At 42.0% G+C, this 15692-nt stretch overlaps 1 protein-coding gene across 8 annotated transcripts in view; it reads right to left on the bottom strand.

The window, feature by feature from the left end:
- The window catches only part of ARID1B (AT-rich interaction domain 1B), a 433036-nt gene that overhangs the window by 305490 nt on the left and 111854 nt on the right, over window positions 1-15692 (bottom strand). The gene's annotated exons all lie outside the window — the stretch shown is intronic.

The raw sequence follows: 15692 nt of genomic DNA, 5'->3' as shown, positions 1-15692 counted from the left end.
TATATATATGTATATACTTTTATATACGTATATACTTTTACATATGTATATAGGTGTATATTACATATGTATATTACCTAAATGTGTGTATATGTTTGTATATAAGTATGTATGTATATGTGTGTGTATATATGTATATATATGTGTGTGTGTGTGTATGTGTATGTATGTGTGTGTGTGTGTGTGTGTGTGTGTATATATATATATATATATATATATATATATATATACTTAAGTAATCTCTATGCGTCCAACGTGGGGCTTGAACTCAAAATCCCAAGATCAAGAGTCACACACTCCACCGACTAAGCCAGCCTAGGCACCCCTCTTCTAAGAGTGCTATAGATTCTGGGGCACCTGGGTGGCTTAGTCAGGCATCCAACTCCTGATTTTGGCTCAGGTCAGGATCTCACAGTTCATGAGATGGAACCTCATGTCAGGCTCTGTGCTGACAGTACAGGGCCTGCTTGGGATTCTCTGTCTCTCAAAATAAATAAATAAACTTTAAGGGGGAAAAAAGGGTTCTATAGATTTTAGCTCTTATGTTTAGGTCTGTGAATCTATTTTGAGTTAATTTTTTGTACACAGTGTAAGTTAAGGGTCTAACTTCATTCTTTTGAAAGACCTACTGTTCTTAATATAATTTTCACATCAGCCTCAGATCCTTTTGTTCTAAAAAGTATAGTCTGGTTTGGTATCTACAGTTCCCTCCAGAACTATATTAAGTGTAGACACATTCAAAACACAGTATTACCTGTTTATGTGAAATTCAAAATCACACAAACTTAATATATGGTAATAGAATAGATCTTAACATTGGTTGTGAAATATGGAGAATGGCTAAAATCAGGCATGAAGGAATTTGTGGGAGTGACAAAAATATTCTGCATCTTAACTGGGTTGGTAGTTTAATGGATGTACCTATGTGTCAAAATTCATCAAATGGTACACTTAAGATCTGAGCATTTTAGTGTATGTTAAGTTATACCTTTAAAAACCACTAGCAGAACATGTATACATACTTAACAACTAATGTATCTAAAGTTTTGACTTCACATGTTTTATAGCATATTTATGTTAAACCATCACTGCCTTATTTATGCCTACATGTAAATTTCTTACTTGACAATGACTGTTCCTAGATACTTAACAAGGAGTTTTCATATTTTCAGTTTATGTAATCCAAAATAGTACACAGCAATTAGGTATACTGAAATAATCATGGTGCGTATGTAAATTCAAACATCTAGGGCAAGTTACAATATGTACAGAAACAATTCTACTTTTAAGAATATACCTTGAGAAAAAATGTGAAACAAGTATGCAAAGATATGTGTAGCAAGCTCACTGCACCCCCATGATAGCATTGCCACTGAAAATATGTAAATAGCCTAAATGTCTAAATGTCCATCAACAGGGATTTGGTTGGGGTGGGGGCAGGATTCAAGAACATATCCGATTTTTTAAAATTATTTTAAATGTTTGTTTTTATTTTTGAGAGAAAGAGAGAGAGAGAGACAGAGAGAGAGAGAGAGAGAGAGAGAGAGAGAGAAAGAAGGGGAGGGGCAGAGAGGGGGAGACATAGAATCTAAAGCAGGCTCCAGGCTCTGAGCTGTCAGCACAGAGCCCGACATGGGGCTCAAACTCATGAACTGTGAGATGGTGACTTGAGCTGAAGTCAGATGTTTAACTGACTGAGCCACCCAGGCACCCCATATTTTTTAATTTTTTTTAACGTTTATTTATTATTGAGAGACAGAGAGACATAGAGCATGAGCAGGGGATGGGCTGAGAGATGGAGAGACACAGAATCCGAAGCAGGCTCCAGGCTCCGAGCTGTCAGCCCAGAGCCCAACGCGGGGCTCGAACTCACAAACTGTGAGACCATGACCTGAGCCAAAGTCAGACGCTCAACCGAGCCACCCAGGCGCCCCATAATTTTTTTTAATGTTTTTTTATTTTTGCTAAAGAGAAAGAGAGAGAGAGAGAGAGAGAGAGAGAGAGAGAGAGAAAACATGAAAACATGAGCAGGGAAGGGGCAGAGAGAGAGGGAGACACACAATCCAAAGCAGGCTCCAGGCTCTGAACTGTCAGCACAGAGCCCGACACAGGGCTGGAACCCATGAGCCATTAGATCATGACCTGAGCTGAAGTCAATGCTTAACCAACTGAACCACCCAGGTACCCAGAACATATCAGCTTATTAATGAACCTCACTGGAGATAATATGTATTTAATAGCAAGAATGATTATTAAGGTGGGATTTAAGGGATAGCAGGATACAAAATAGTATATGTAACAAAATGCTATCCTGTAATATGAAAAATCTGTGTATGTGTGTGGTTTTCTGAGTAAAGAATTTGTAGCTTAAAGGAATAAATGCCAAAATGTTATCTACCATTTCTTAAACGAACTCCGTGTTTTTCACAAATCTAGAACAAAATGCAATTAATTGATTTGGGATTATTTATTGTGGTCTATTTAAGAGTTATCAGAAGAGTGTCTTATAACAATTTGCCTTTAACAGCAGAAAGCTCCTTAATTTTTGTTTGTTTTCCATCATAGGCTTGAGACCCTCCAGGTAAATTCCACAAAATGGGAAGGGAAAAGGCACAGGACAAATCATAAGTGCACGACAGTTACATTTTTTAGTCATTACTGTGGCAAATTCTGCCGGCTTCTGATTTCACAGAAAGATCAAACACTGTTTTTCATGCATAAGAGTCAGACTGAAAATTCCCTACAGCAAGGAATTCAGATGTTAAACCGATGTGTGGTTGAACCAATTGCATGAGGAAATTTTATTATGTCAACATGTCCAGTCAAAAAGAATGTGCTAGAAGGTAATAAATAAAGTTTACAAGGTCAAGATTCTACCACTGCCCCATAATCTACAATCCCTTAAGCTAAGTCCCCAATTGAGACTTCTAAACAATTTAGGTCCCTTTTTTTTCTTACTTTATTTTAAAAAGAAAAATAAATCTTGTTCTTAGGCTTGTCTTAAGAAAAAGAGACGAAACAACATACCTCCACAATTTCCTGAAATTACTCCTTCATGCTTGAAAAACAAGAAACAATCAACGAATGTGTACTGAGTGCTTACTGTATGCATAGTACACTCAAGCTAAGTTCCTTCAAATTCTGTCCAGCTTCCCTTAAGAAAAAAAAAAAAAGAGTACCCAGATTTGAAGAAGGAGTTGGCAAAGCATTCAGGGGTCAAGCAGTGTCTTAAACACCAGAACAGGCTTGATGACCAACCACACAAACAAGCCAGTTACACAGTTCACGTTGCTATGGAGCACACTTCCGTTTTTGTCTATGCCCTTGTTCCTAACAGATAACTTCCAGGCCGCAAACACTGCTGTTTTATGGCCGGAAAAATAACCAACATTATCTAGGCTGATTTAACCCTCTCCTTTAGCTTATTTTTAAACTATCAAAAGATACTTTTTTTTTTCACCAATTTAACTCACTATATAAAATTTTAAACACATCCAAGAGTGGAAAGAACAGTATTAAAACCCACAGTTTAAGCAATTACCAACTTAAGACCAATGCTATTTCATCTACAGCCCCACCCACTGTTCCCCAGCCCAGCATCTATCCCATCATATCATCTCACTGGAAAATTTTAGCACCCTGCAGCTCTTCGGTCCCATCTGGGAACCCAAAATAAATCGCATGCAGGGAACCCAACCCAGATGTCTTGCCTGGACCCAGCGGAGTCCACCTCAAAATCGGCCCAACCAACCCACAGACCCATGAGGGAAAAATAAACATCTGTTGTTATAAACTACCGAGACTTTCAAGCTGATCGATATGTAGCATTATTTGTCAACAGTGACCCGAAACTTGTGACAATTACTAACAGCGGATTTCTTTGGATGAATAGAATATGGTGATTTTTCACTTTCTATTCTGAGCTTTTTGGGTTTTCCACATTTTCTTTTTTTCTTGTATTTTAATTCCAGTGAAGTTAACACACAGTATTAGTTTCACATGCACAGTACAGTGAGTCAACAATTCTATACATTCTCAGTGTTCATCACAAGTATCCTCTTAATCCCCTCCCCTATTTCACTCACCACCACCCCCAACTCCCCTCAGGTAACCATCAGTTTAGTTTGTACTCTACAGTGGAGAACAAATTGCTTTTTGATTCATGTCACAAAGCTGGAAAGTTCTCATTGGTCGCCAGTGTAGAAGTCTTTTTACATGAAAAATGTGTTTTCTAAAACCTCTTGACAGGTACACATACAATATTAAGGTTATAAACATAAGCACAGTGAAAATAATATACATACAACCTCCCTTAGACTTTTTTACAATTATTAATTGCGTACAAAATTTCACTGCTTAATTCTAAGTCTAACTGCTCTATATTTAGCAAATCACAGCTTCAGCGAATACTAGGTCAGACAATGTTCTGCAGAGTGAATATTCTGTATGGCTGTGGGAACTAAATGGTAGTGCCTCTCATGACCTCAATTTCCAAAAGTCAGGGATATGTCCTGAACAGCCTTTATTTCCGCTTTATAATCATTATCATTCTATTATCCATGAATTTATTTATACCCTTCTTAAATTAATTTATATTTCTAGCCCATGCTACCTCTTGAGGGTAACTACTTCTGGAACATTATTATCCATTTCATAAAGTGGTACATCCTTTTTCATAAAATTAACTCCGAGCTTCAAGGAGTGCCCCCTAATGCTTGCACGCAGAATCTGAGTAACAAACGTGTGGTCGACCAGTGCAAGCCGAAGCCTTTATTCTATCAGATCAAAGATTCCTTGTCAACTATCTCTCCCACTCTGTCCCTTGATTAATTTCGCTGGCTCATCAAAATGCTTGTAAGTCAGCTAGTCTTTACTGTGGAATAGCAACTAAAATAGCATGAATGCTTCCAAAGGCACAGTGAGTATGGCTCACACAAGAGTTAAGATTACTTTTCTGGTTACTTTTTTTTTTTTTTTTTTTACACATTTTGTATTCTCTCCTCTACCTCCTAACTACAGATGTTTTCACCTTTTCTTCCAGGTCAGCCAATTAGAGGAGATTTTAAGTATTCATAAAATGCAGGCATTCACTGGCAGTAAAATGCTTCCTCTCTCATTTACAACCAGTGTTGAACTAAAGTCTTACTGTACACAAAATTAACACACAAGTGTATAATTGTAGTTTTATGCTCAAGTACCCTAATTATGCACTTTAAAACACTTTCTTCCCAAGGATCCATCGAGGGCATTCGATATCACAGATCTATAAAGGCTACAGTATGCTTTTTGATAAAACAAGCATAACGGGAAAAAAATTGCAGCTTCAGAGAAAAAGTCTGCGTGTAATGCACAACATGATAAATCTCATTCCAAAACTTTGGGCTGAAAAAGATAGCATATTTCCAACGTACATAAACTTGGTATTGGGGGAGGGAAAGGAAGGGTGTGCTAAGAGCAAAAGACATACTACACAACATCTCTTCTTGAAGAAAACAGAAGCAACGCACAAAAACAAGTGGTCTAAAATCTTCCATAAACTATCAAAGGGGAGAAAAATCCATCTAGGAGTCTACATATCTTATTTCAATAATACAAGCAGCAAAAAAATTAACAATAAAAGGACAACGCTCGTTTCTAACACGGAAGCCTGAGACATCGAGGTTTCCAGAGTTTGCATTTAACACAAAATCAAAAATACGTATTTTCCACACCCAACATGTGCAGTCATTTTTAAATTAGAGAATCACAACTGGAAATACGCTGGGGTGACTAGCACACAGCTCTACTTCTGGGGAGGCCACAGTGCACACAGAAAGCAGTGAAGGGCTCTGAAGGCAATCTATAGCCACAAATAGGTCAATTCGGCTAAGAGAAGCAACGTTTTCCTAGAAAAAGCTACTTGAAAAGAAAAAGGCTTGTGCTGCCTCACAGGGAGTCAGTCGTCTCCATCCAAGAGAGCAGCACGTTCCCAAGAAAACAGGCGCGTTATGTCATTTAGTTAGTAAGGAATTCACCTCACTGGAAAGCCATTCGGAGTTTCCATCTTTCTTGTTATACTACTGCCCAAAAGGCAACAGGTAGTTTTGGATCAGTGAATATCATCTTCGAGTCGTTCAAAAATACAAGACGATGACAGGATCAGAAGTCAAAACAGCACAACGGTACCTCTCACACATGTCAGAACAGCAGGGTTTTCCAATAAGACTTTAAAATACGTGTCGGGCTACAGTCTGCTCATGTTTTTAAAACCCACCCACTCGGGCCCCGTGTCCGGGTGAGGTCACCACCGCCAGCAGGTAAGGGGGAAAACACTCAGAGAGGGCAGCTGATGGGAACTGACCAAGGAGCTGCTTGCCCAGCTGCCCTGCTGGCCAGAGATTTCTATTTTTGTAAAGCACAAAAAGAGGAGCCAAGAGCTTTACCACTTTCCTATATAAACCCAGCTGCCAACACGGATGTGCCAAAGGGGAATTTCAGAGAATTTTAAAGAGATGACCTTTGCCGAGGCTGCAATGTCAACTTTGGAACCGCATGGCTGGAACATGTGCAGAGAATGCCAGATTGCGAAGACTGGTCTGCGCGAGAGAACCACGGAGAGGGGGAAACAGGGACAACAGGCCTTCACCACAGCACGACTGGAATGTTCAAACAGCCAACGGAGAGACAAGTAACTGGTATCTTCTGTGGAGGAGAAGTCAACGGTGGAGGGACAGGAGGAGAAAACTGTGCACTGCAGACTCTTTCTAGCTTGGAGATTTCACACCATGTGTATAAATGACTTGGGTGTGTGTGTGTGTGTGTGTGTGTGTGTGTGTGTGCGCGCGCGCGCGCGGTTTTTTTTAACACAACTTTTAAGTTTTTCCTAATTTTTTTTTTTTTAACGTTTATTTATTTTTGAGACAGAGAGAGACAGAGCATGAACGGGGGAGAGCCAGAGAGAGACGGAGACACAGAATCCGAAGCAGGCTCCAGGCTCTGAGCTGTCAGCACAGAGCCCGACACGGGGCTCAAACTCACAGACCACGAGATCATGACCCGAGCCGAAGTCGGACGCTCAACCGACTGAGCCACCCAAGCGCCCCCCCGAATTTCTGCTTTAAATGAAAGATGGGTGGAATGCTATGTGATTATACTGTTACTAACTAGCACTAGGGTGCTAGCTGCTTCTATAGCCTTTCTATATCTGTTTTCCTATCCTGCCAAAAAAAAAAAAGAATTTTAAAAACTATATTGTATTAAAACATGATCCTTTAAAAATATACAATCTAGGGGTGCCCGGGTGGTTCAGTCGGTTAAGTGTCTGCCTTCGGCTCAGATCATGATCTCACAGCTCGTGAGTTCGAGCCCTGCATCGGGCTCTATGCTGACAGCTCAGAGCCTGGAGCCTGCTCGGATTCTGTCTCCCTCTTTCTCTGCCCCTCCCCCGCTCACTCTAATGTGCTCTCTTTCTCTCTCAAAAATAAATAAACATTAAAAAAAATTTTTTTTTAAATATACAGTCTAGGGGCATCTGGGTGGCTCAGTCAGTTGAGCGTCCGACTTCGGCTCAGGTCATGATCTCACAGTCCATGGGTTTGAGCCCCGCATCGGGCTCTGTGCTGACAGCTCAGAGCCTGAGGCCTGCTTCGGGTTCTGTGTCTCCCTCTGTCTCTGTTCCCCCACATACACTCATGCTCTCTCTCTCTGTCTCTCAAAAATAAAGGTTAAAAAAAATGTTTAAAAAAAACATACAGTCTAACTAACTGTTCCATGAGATTTTTTTTTAAGGGAGAAACATGTACTCATTAATCTATCTATCCCAAACTTCAAATGACACATATGGTGAAAAATGTATGAATGGAGAAAAATAACAGCACTGGTAATGCAAAAGGGTCAGCCTTCCCTACATACCATGGCCAAGACCCAAATCTGGCTATTAAAGTCTTCCTCTGAGACTCTGAGAATTCAGTAGGCTGCAGAATCTAAGAATAGGAAGTCCCAAGGGAAGACGGAGTGTGGGGACCATCACTGGCATCCTCCCGGAGTGGAGGCACTGACACTGACTCAGAGGGTAGCAAGGTTGTAGGCTTTGTCCTGTGCTTCCCAGGGACAGAACAGGCTCCCAATGAGCAGAACTAGCCGGTCGTTTTATTTTTTTTAACTTTATTTATTTAGACAGAGACAGAGAGAGAGTAGCAGAGGGCCAGAGAGAGAGGAAGAGAGAGAATCCCAAGCAGGCTCTGTGCTCTCTGCATAGAGCCTGACACAGGGCTCAAACTCACAAACCGTGAAAGCACGATCTCAGCCAAAACCAAGAGTCGGACGCTTAACCTAGACTGAGTCACCCAGGCGCCCCTCAGTCATTTCACTTTTGGTCCCAACTTTCAGAATGAACCCATAACAAATAAAGAGGAGTGAGTTTATAAAGGACTCTCTTTTTTTTTTTTATTAAGTTTATTAATTTATTTTGAGAGAGACAGAAGTTGAGCACGGGAGGGGAAGGGAGGGAGGGAGGGAGGGAGGGAGGGAGGGAGGGAGGGAGAGGGAGAGGGGGAGAGAGAGAGAGGGAGAGAGAGAGAGAGAGAGAGAGAGAGAGAGAGAGAGAATGAATCCCAAGCAGGCTCTGCGGGGTCAGCACAGAGCCGAGGTGGGGCTTGAACTCACGAAACTGTGAGATCATGACCTGAGATGAAATCAAGAGTTGGATGCGTTACCAACTGAGCCACCCAGGCGCCCCAAAAGAAGAGTCTTTTTGCATTAGAAGATGTTTCTCTACTACTAACCGACCCTCTCTCATAAAGCAGTGATTTTTTTCCCTGAACCCCATAGACAAAGGTGAGACTAAAGGAAACAGTATGCACATCAGTGGCTGAAAAACTGACTTCATGCATTTTATTCACTGGATCATAGTCTGAGCTGGGGGTGGGGAGAGAAGGGAGCGGAAGATGCTCGAAAACATATCCAACACACAGCACACATATCTGGACCAATAAGCTATTGTTTTAAACTAAAAATACACGTGCGTTCCCCCATTCTCAGAAGGCTAAGCCTAATGACATTTTATTGTGAATTACTTTATCATGCACTCTCAGAACGGATAGAGATTTCAGAGATCACTGGTTCAACCCTCTCCTAGGTCAAGGTCAATGAAGCTAGGTCAAGAAGCTAGATCAAGGGTTAGGAAACCTGCACAATTTCACCTAAATGGAGTAACAAATAGAACTCAACTCTCTCTCCCCGCGCCCACCCAGCCACTGCCACCCTCCATGCTCGTGTCACTCTCCCATGACCCTCAATCATGGAACAGCAGACTGGGGAATAACATGCAAGTGAAATATGGAGGACAAGCTGTAAACGGTCACTCGGGCTCGAACAGGAAGAGCACAGGACATTTGGGAGACCTCGCTCTATTCTTGAAGAGGGTAGTGTGAACAGACAGGAGTACCAGCATACCCAAAGAACATACAAATGGGAAGAGGTCGTGGAAAAAAGAGACAGGTAAGTAAAAGGACAATGGCCACAAATGAGAAATGCACAATTTTAAGTTTTAAAAACTGAATTTTAAAAAATCTGGGTGGTTTAGATGAATTCAGAAGGTACTGGGATATAAAATTTCTACCAACACAGACAGCATGCACTCAAGACAAAGTGGGGAGGGGGCAGGGGCTCTTCTTTTTGAGTCATTTAGCACATAAACCTAACTTACGTGACAACCCTGTGATGTTGGGTAATAGTTTAAAGAGGAGTTCCATTCTGACGTTGAGGCAGTAGGAGGAAATGATGCTTTGGATAAAAATACCAAAACTCTTGAAACATAAATACATTTCAAAGCAAATGTTTATATAAAAAGAAAATAATATAATTATTTCCCTTGAGAAAGAAGATCTGCAATTTTTTTTATTTCATCAGCTGGAACAACATGTGCCAAATATTCTCCAAAGACTGGTCACAAAAAAAATAAAATAAAAATAAAAATAAAAAAATAAAAATAAAAATAAAAATAAAATAAAATAAAATAAAAAAAGAGGATGTTGACATTTTAAAATCATTAACAGAAAGACACCTGTGGGCGGATGGAGGAGGATTTACTCAATATAGAATTTTCAACAAATTAAATGTTTTGCTTCTTTCTACTACCTCCTCTGTGTATATTAACAGATCATTAAAATTAGTCTCACCTATTCATTCTGAAAATCAATAAATAATCATAAAATCATAATTATCTCCCTCAAAACTATATCTCAACACAGACACAATCCCAGATTGTCCATTCTAAGCACCTCTGCAGGTAAATCAGTAGACTTTAGGGAAACACAGAAGCCATTTAACTGTTTGACTAAAACATTAAGGGGTATAAAATAATTATCTTAAGACATAGCCCTCCAGTCCAATGACAAATAAGGATAACTGGGCCAAAAAATTCCTTATTACTCCTAAAATTAAACCATATTCTAATTCCACTTTATTTTAATTAAGAAAAATCTTTCTTCCATTACCGTTAGGAGGAAAAGGCTAGGCTTTAAACAGTGTCCCACCACAATTTTACCTTAATAAATCTTTAAATTTAAAAGATGCACCATAGATACAACGTGGGGGAATCCAACTATTCATTTGAGGTATTCCATCGCCTTTCAAGAATGTTGCTTATGGGACCGACGGAAGGCAGTAAGACGAGGCAACGCCAAGGTCAGACTCTCTCTGATTCGAGGTAAGGTGTGTGGAATTAGTGAAGAATGGTCATATTTTCTAAGCAGAGATGCTATGTTCAATAAGCACTCACAATCACTTAAAACATAGTTATTTCTTACTGCCATAGAAAACAATCAGCAACTCTACTATCTGGTCAGTTGGTGGTTCCTGAAACTCAGGACCTCTTTCCAGTATACTCTGCTCCCTGTACCTGCGGTAGCCTAATCAACCCAGAAATCCCCGCTATCACCTTAGCAGCCTGTGATCACCTCATTCGTCCAGGACAAATCAACTGCTGGGGTTGGGGTGCCCCACCTTTACAGGTGCTAATGCCCCTACAGAGAACTCCCCATCTACAGAGGAATCTCCATCCAGCTGGCTACTCTTGTTGTAGGCTCCTTCTGGAGCCTTAGATCCAGAGCTTCTAGGGTGGCCATGCCCTGAAGGAATGTAGGACACCTGCTGTGCAACAAGTAAACCACTTCACTGCGAGTGTGACTTTCCTTTGGGTTGCCCCGCAAATAAACCATATTCCAATTCTACTGAATCCCAACCACAAACAAACAAATAAATAAAACATTTTCTTAAATCTCCATTAAAGGAGAAGGGGTTGGGGAACCAAAGGAGCTTTAAAATATCGAAGGTTAACCAGAACAATGGATTTCAAATGTTTTAAGTCCAACTCAAAAGGGGAAATATGTTTGATATCACAACCATGGATATATATGCTACCCTTACTACACGTGATACATTCATGTCTTCTACTGTTTATATTCCAATTCTTCCCCTTAAAAAAAAAAATTTCTAGTTGCAGCCTAATACATTGCTTTCATGTTCCCATAAATGGATCACAATGAGCAGCTTTAAAAAAGACTGCTTTTGAGGATGATATTTTCAGAAAATCTCTGGGAAAACCGTTGCAAGTGATACTGCAAGAAATCTGCGTCCACAAATACTGGCCCCTGCATTTCCTGTCCCCAGACCTACAGCTGCTGCTGACATACCACGCCACTGCTGGACAGACACAGACCACTGCTGGTGTGCACAGGGTAAACGGCTAGAGCAGTTCAACAGGACACAACTGGCGAACCGGAGAGCCGGCCAACGGCCACAGAGCAGGGTGACTCAGACGGAAGGGAGACAGTAACTCCTGGAAGCGATCAGGAATCAAAGCAAGAGTGAAGACCACAGTCAAAGCTGGGGTCAGCCAGGTAACGCTTCTGAGTGGAGAATCAGGAGAATGAGGTCACGCTGTGGAGCAAGGAGCAAGCGTCAGAGACGGTGTGCATCAAACTTACAGGCGAGGAAAAGAAATGAATTTGAGACTATGGAATGAACTGAGTTCCAGAGGAGGCAAAGCAAGGCAGACGAGATGGGAGTAAATTTTAAAATAAAATAGAATGAAGGAGGAAGGGCTGGGACTTCTTTTGGCTTTCTACACAGGTCACAGAAGAAGTAAAGCAGCCCGGGAATAAGGTCATCTGTTTACCCGGGGGTGGGGGGGGGGGGGGGCAGGGGGGGCCCCCAGGGTGGAATCCTGATCACCATGTCCCTGGGGTAATTCTCAAGTTCCCTAACAGTGAGCTCTTTGCCAGGTTTGTATTAATATTCAGGCTAATCCTCTCTCTGGGAGAAATACTTGGCAAAAAATTATTACAACTACTACCTGAAACTTGCAATAATGTGACTAAGAATAAAAACAGTGCACACATTAACACTTAGGAGAAAGAATGAAGCAGCCAGAGGGGTGCTGGGTAAGCTGCTGCAGGGACGGAGAGCCCGAGGCTCCTGTCACACGCTCCCTGACCAACAACACAAGGGGACAGGAAAAACTAAAGGCAGTTCTGCTAATTGAGTTTACACCCTTAGAAAATACAGAAATTAAGCTGCTGAACTCTCCCCTCTGCTCAGGTTCCCCTCGTATTCCTTTATGGTAGCCTGACTTTGTGCCCTACCCTGGGGCCTCAGTGTGACAGCGCCCAGAGCACAAATCAGCCCGGACTCTTCTCTCCAAAACAACTGACTGTAGTAGCTAGGAGACAGACCTCATTATAAAATTTCTTCATCGAGGGGCCCCTGGGTGGCTCAGTCGGTTAACCGACCGACTCTTGATTTTGGCTCAGATCGTGATCTCACAGTCGGTTGTGAGATCAAGCCCTGAGTCGGGCTCCATGCTGGGCCTGGAGCCTGCCTGGGATTCATTCATTCATTCATTCATTCATTCTCTCTCTCTCTCCCCCCCCCCCCCCCCCCCCACTCAGCTTGCTCTCTCTCAGAAAAATGTTTTTTCACTGACGGTATTTACGACAGCACAGATACATCATATTTACACCATGCTTTTAAACTTTTAAAACTGCTTTCACATAGAAGATTTCCTTCAAGAGGATCCATGAATACTGTTGAAATGGGGAACGGGTAAGAATTAGTCTCCTTTCACAGAGAAGAACCTTAGAACGTCTAAGAGCATGTGGCTGACTGGCGGCAGGAGCAGCGCCAGATTTCTGGGCTCCTGATCCAGCCAGACCGCGGCACTGAAGGACGAAGCAACAGACGGCTCCTTGCAGACAGCGCTGTATCTATGCTTTGTTGTCCCAAATGCATTTCAAACTTCTCTATGTTGTCCATTGTATCACACGTATCGATCCGGTATTTTATAAGCAATAAAAGTGTCAACAGCATCGTCCTAGGCCCCATAGAAGATACAAACAGGAAGACGACAAAACCCCTGCACAAAAGCAGCCTGCAAGCAGAGAGACATGATACGTGTTTACAACTCAGAATAAGCAGGGAGATTCTTTATTTTCTTTTTTAATTTGTGTTTATTTTTGAGAGAGAGAGAGAGAGAGAGAGAGAGAGAGAGAGACAGAGTGTGAGCAGGGCAGGGGCAGAGAGAGAGGGAGACACAGAATCCAAAGCAGGCTCCGGGCTCCAAGCTGTGGGCACAGAGCCCGACGCGGGGCTCGAACCCACGAACCACGAGATCGTGGCCTGAGCCAAAGTCAGATGCTTACTTAACCTTGAGACCAAGCCACCCAGGCGCCCCAACAGGGAGATTCTGAGCAGTAATAGAGCAGGAAGGCAGAGAAGGGAGCAGGCAATTTCCACTGGGAAAGCTGGGGATACTAGGGCTAGAACACTAGGAAATGCCGTTCAGACCAGACCTAGGCCTGGAGGGAGGACTCAACTTTCAACTGGCAGAAAAAAGAAGACGAGGAATCTCTGTTGAGTAACAGAAACCCAGTTGGGGAAGACAGGAACACATTAAGGACAGAGGAATAAATAGCTCGGTACAGTATGAGGTAATGATAGGGAAGAATTTTGATTAATTCCCAAGGCCATGCTATGCATACAGCAGATGCTTAAAAAAAACATACTGGCTGTATGAAGAGCTGACTCTGTAATAAATTAGTACATTTTATTTTAAAACACAAACATATGAGTTACCACCCCAAGTTAATGAGTTATGATGAATCCTTAAATGTCCACTGTGGATTGTCCAGGGAAAAACTTTCGGTCCATTAGGGCTTTCCCCCTTACCACACACACCTTCAGGATGTCTCCTTACAGTGCCAGAGAGGAACGTATCTTCTTCCTATTAACCCAAATATGTCATAATTGGACGGAAGTAAGTTTTCTGCGCTCTGAAATCAAGTATTGCATTCCAAAACCATGCAGTAATTCTTAAGGAATACCTACCGTTTAGAATTATTGCTATAATTTCTCTTCTTTAATCAACATACCCCAATGTGTACCACTGAGACTAAATTCCAACAATGGTGACAAAAGTACCTCAAGGACTGAGGGACGGAACCCAGGCAGTCAGGCCTCAGGCTCCCTAAAAGGGAGCGACGCAGAACAGAAGACAATACACCACACGTGCAGGCATTAAGAACCTGACTATGTTGCGGGTGACAGTTTGTATATTATGCACACATGCGTGTGTGTGTGTGTGTGCATATGTGTGCACACATATGTGCTTCTTTGAAAAACAAAACTTAGTACTGAAATTATCCAATTTCTTCCAATTTCTTCTGGTGCACTATGTTGGAATTTCAAATCTGGTGTATCCAAACTTTCAAATAGCACATACTAGACCTCAGTCTGGGTCTAGGTAAGCAATGGGAAGGCTGTCCTGGTGAAATAACAGACATCAGCCTGCTGAGGGGAGAAGCGAGGACCACAGAGAGGCTGTTCCAGACCCCACAGGTGGGGTGGGCTGGCTGGGGGGCAGCTGACTCAGGCCAAGTCACAAGTCGCCTGGCAGAGCCGTGCAAAGTCCTGCAGGCTCAAGGCAATCCAGGGTGACACTGTGGCCACAGAGACAATGGGCATTTTAAATCCCTTCTAACCTCCATCAAGCCACAAGACAGTACAGCTCCCAAACCCCTCTTTAGCCCTTTTCTCTACATTAGAAATAGGAGAAAATGACACACAAACTGTTGTCAATGTAAAATTTGTCTGTTATACAAAATTATCAAGTATTTTCTAAAATAATAAACGTTAGTAACTACCATCCACCAAAATCCATCAATTTTTTTTCTTGTACAAATACACAGTACGCTTTTCAAAGAGACACTTAACACTTTCTTACCCTTTTAAATCATTATGCAAATTTCTTAACCGATATAAAGCATTATGTTTGACACTTTAAACACTACACCAACTTATCAACTACCTTACAGAATACTCTGGAGTGAGCCTGTCTCTCACACAATTCTACCACATTCCCCCTAGGACTCTCATTCTCCTCTTTCCCTCTGACTCTCTACTTGTAACAGGGTCACTCTTCACTCTGATGTCTCCCTTCCCTCAAAACACATCTCCTTCCGTGTCTCTCGTAACTCCCAGCCCTGTCCTCTCCAGGACATTTGAACCCCCACCTCCCAGTTCAATGCACCATCCGGGGCATCCGGGCTCTCCCCAGCCCTACACCTCCTGCAGAAGGGACTTCTAAAATCTTTTAACCCAGGGTGCCTGGCTGGCTCAGTCAGTAGAGAGCATATGACTCTTGATGTAGGAGTCAT

The sequence above is a fragment of the Lynx canadensis genome, chromosome B2, assembly GCF_007474595.2.
Source record: "Lynx canadensis isolate LIC74 chromosome B2, mLynCan4.pri.v2, whole genome shotgun sequence".
Classification (NCBI taxonomy): Eukaryota; Metazoa; Chordata; class Mammalia; order Carnivora; family Felidae; genus Lynx; species Lynx canadensis.
The sequence above is the reverse complement of the archived record's forward strand: the minus strand, read 5'-3'. Positions and strand labels throughout refer to the sequence as shown.